Here is a 4,578-nt window from a genome sequence, read left to right on the forward strand (position 1 = left end):
GTAACTGATGGTAGTAATACACGTAGTGTCTCTTTAACGTTAAAAAAATCTGTCTGTCTCTATGTTGTTCGTGAAACACACAGTTTGGTAGTAGTAACTGACGGTAGTAATACACGTAGTATCTCTTTACGTCTCTACAAGTTGTCTGTTTCCACGTTTTTCATGTAACACAAGGTTTGATAGAAGTAACTGATGGTAGTAATACACGTAGTGTCTCTTTACGTCCCTACAAGTTTTCTGTTTCCACGATTTTCATGTAACACAAGGTTTGATAGAAGTACCTGATGGTAGTAATACGCGTAGTATCTCTTCACGTTAAAAAATCTGTCTGTCTCTATGTTGTTCGTGAAACACACAGTTTGGTAGTAGTAACTGACGGTAGTAATACACGTAGTATCTCTTTACGTCTCTACAAGTTGTCTGTTTCCACGTTTTTCATGTAACACAAGGTTTGATAGTAGTAACTTGTAGCGGAAATACACGTAGTGTATCTTCACATTTTACACTTATACATTTTTGAGGGAATAAAGAAACCCAGAAAAGGTAAACTTTGTGCATTTATTACGCCTTTTTAGAAATAGAATTTTCAGACCTCCAATTTTTGCTTCAAAAAGCAGCTTCAGAAGAGATCGAGCTTTTATACCACGTGAAAACAGAACACCTTGACAGTCTCCATGACAACCGTGAAAAGGCAACACTTGAAAAAACTTTCATATGCCTTGACAGCCTTAACTGAGAGAGAAAAGTAAAGGTACTTACAAAGCAAAAAAGCGAAAGTTGTTATGAAAACACTTTCTATCCAGCTTAAACTTAATACAATATACAATTTTCTTATCGTAGGATAAGACAATTCTCAAGTTTTCATATTGTTAAATGGAAATATATCTCTAAATTTCTTTCTTAATTTGTAGGCATCCATAAAGTTAGCTCTTATTTTATAATGATCCATTCAAACAAAAGATGAGAACCCTAAAGAATGCTCTTAATTTATAATGACCAATTCAAACAGAAGATGATAACTCTAAAGGATGATCTTATTTTATAATGATCAATTCAACCAGAAGATGATAACCCAAAAGAATGCTCTTATTTTATAATGATCCATTCAAACAAAAGATGAGAACCCTAAAGAATACTTTATATTTATAATGATCAATTCAAACAGAAGATGATAACACTAAAGGATGATCTTATTTTATAATGATCAGTTCAACCAGAAGATGAAAACCCTAAAGAATGCTTTATATTTATAATGATCAGTTCAACCAGAAGATGCCATCCTTAAAAACTCTATATATCTGTAATGAATAGTTCAAACTGAAGGTCTTATCACTTAAGTGTGTTGTATATTTGTAATGAATACTTCAATCAGAAGGTATTATCTCTTAAGTATGCTCTATATTTTTTGTCACAATATCAACCAGAAGATGAAATTCTCAAAATTCGTTTTATATTAATTAATAGCTCAATCAGATGAAGATAACCTTTAAGAGGTTCTATATTTGTAATGAATAGTTCAATCAGAATATGGTATCCTTTAATAACTAGGTTCTGTGTTTTTCATGAAACCGGTTAGCCAGAAGAAAACTTCCCTAAAGTTATCTGTGCGTGTGTAAATATTGATCAGAGAACTCAAAAGTGACGTCTTGAAGTATGTTATGTATTTGTAAGATCAGAGTAGCAAGAAGGTGGTCTCTATTAAGATTTTTAAATGACCGTTTCCCTGAGATCTATTTCTTTAAATTACAGGAGATGATTCTAATGCAGTATTTTGTTTGTAGACATCAGTGAAATCGAGAGCTGACAATCGGACAATCAGTCCAAGCGAAAATTATCCTTTGCATATAATATTTGTTTTTAAACGCAATCTTGAGATAATATGATGCTTTTATAAATACGACTTATACCAATTCGTCGGAAAAAAGATTAAGATAAATTGTAGAATCACTTTTTTCTAGTCTATCAGTTTTGTAAAACTAAAGGTTATGCATTTTAATTTCAAAAGTTTATCATCTCCTCCACGTATACTAAAACTTTGTTCGTGTATTCATACAAGTAAAGAAAAGTTCAGACTTGTTCTAAGTTTCATCTTGAATGGATCTTGCTCAGCAAATTTCACAACAAGCGAGCTTTTGTTTCGTAGGGATTGGCTCTAGTAGTAGCAGTATGTGAGTGTAATCACGTAATTGTAGGATCGTCAGCAGATTTTCTGGTAGAATAGAGACTTTCTTGAAGTGTAAAAACTGCCATACCCTCTTATGTAATGACCTCAATAATCCATCGACTTATTGGAATAATCCAAATATACTATTAAAATCATATACGGGTGTTTCTAATTTTCTGTTGTATATTATTTGTGGTTTTCACTACATCAGTAGCTTTACTGAGTTACTCACACTACAGCAAAGATTTCAAGGTACGTACGTTTAATAAAGTTTTGAAATTTACATCTATAACTAAGGTATTTAAAAAAATATCGTTTTCCATATTTTTTAAGCTGTTCTGCTATAAGAATGCACAGCGACATCTCGTGCACATAAAGAGAAATTACCACATTTCACATTTATATGTGGTCTTGTTAGTCACTACACCTTGTGTCGCTGTTTCAATTTAATTGTGTGACACTTTTGCATAGTGATGACGGGTAGAAGTACGAGCTGTCCATTTGCTCAGATGTTGAGAACTGTACAAACAGTACCTAGAAGAATGTAAAACTGACCTGCACGCAAGACCTTCTGGACAAGATCAAGAAATGTCTACTATGCCGCTAATCACATAACATGCCGTTAGGAGTTTCTATTCACTTCCTAGGAACTTAGATACAGCAAATGTTTAGAAAAGATTTTATCACGCCAGCTCAAAGCCGAGAAGATCTGCGCTTCAACTATGTTAGACGTTTTTAGGATTGGACACCATATAAGTCGTTGAATAAGTTCGTTTCTATGGCGACTCATATACATATATGTAGTTGTGGATCATCAGTGAGAAAAACTTTATAGCTCTTGTACTTTCGATTATCTTGAGCGTAATTGGGTCATAGTTTGTCCAATACAGCTTGATGTCTGATTGCCAAGACAAGATTGGAATGGACTACCTTGAACAATAAAAAACGTAGGTCATGGATTGGCCAGAAAGATGTCCTGGTCTAATTTCCTTAGTAACTTCTCATGGGATTTCAGTGGATGTCATATGTGTCAGCATCTTGACTCAGCACTCAAGCTCAGAGAGCTTGACATTGTACTGACTAAGGAATTAAACAGAATCATTCAAAATGTCATCTTGTATACTGATTAGGAAAGTGTGCCCCACGTATACAGAGGTTCATACTTGCTATTGACTATCTTTTTGGTCAAATGTGATTATTTTAGGACATAACTCTGTCCACTTGGAAAATGAGTGTACTTAAGTTCAATATTTTTTATTAACGATATATTCTCAATGATGATGAGTCATTAACTTCTTTTGGTGAATAATTAGTGCTCTTAAAATATTGTCTAACTTCAACTCCAATGCTCATTTGATTAAATCTTTTATATATAATAACACATCAGTTATTTTTTATTGAAATGCCATTTTTGTATATTTACACACGTGGTAAAGAAGTAACGTTATTCAGATTGTTAGCCACCATTATAGAAGTAGGCTTCTAGATATTCATTTGATACAAAAGTAGAAAAACACTTATGTCAAAGACGAATATTTTCTTTATAAATTAAATTAATTGATTAATTACTCTTTAAAAACATTATAATTGCACAGCAGCTATCATAATAATAGTAACGATTATATTCAACAGTATCAAACGAATTTAGGGACATATTCTGGAGAAAACGCACAAAAACACGTTCTATATGTGTATTCAGTGTTTGAACTTATTGATCTCTCATAAAACAGTAAAAAAGTTTTATTTACACACTGCTTGATATGGTGACACGAAACACTGAAGGCAAACCATATCATTCACGTGCCAATGCTCTTTTTTGTGTCGCCACAATATCATTAGTTTTATTAGGTTTATATAAAAATATTATTTACTCGGAACATTATATAAATGTTAACAAACAAAACCTTGCTTACTTTCAATATCGTACCCCGCTAACAACCAAGTTCCGATACCTACTGGAAACAAAAACTTTCAATATTCAAAATCAAACCTCCTGTTTACATAACACTTCTCGGTGTACTCAGTGGTAAGTTTGAGGTCTTGCAACACTGACATTCAGGGTTCAGTGCCCTCGGTGTACTCAGTGGTAAGTTTGAGGGTTTGCAACACTGACATTCAGGGTTCAGTGCCCTCGGTGTACTCAGTGGTAAGTTTGAAGGCTTGCAACACTGACATTCAGGGTTCAGTGCCCTCGGTGTACTCAGCGGTAAGTTTGAGGGTTTGCAAAACTGACATTCAGGGTTCAGTGCCCTCGGTGTACTCAGTGGTAAGTTTGAGGGTTTACAACACTGACATTCAGGGTTCAGTGCCCTCGGTGTACTCAGTGGTAAGTTTGAGGGCTTGCAACACTGACATTCAGGGTTCAGTGCCCTCGGTGTACTCAGTGGTAAGTTTGAGGGCTTACAACGATGACC

This window comes from Limulus polyphemus, unplaced genomic scaffold, assembly GCF_000517525.1.
Source record: "Limulus polyphemus unplaced genomic scaffold, Limulus_polyphemus-2.1.2 Scaffold1529, whole genome shotgun sequence".
NCBI lineage: Eukaryota > Metazoa > Arthropoda > Merostomata > Xiphosura > Limulidae > Limulus > Limulus polyphemus.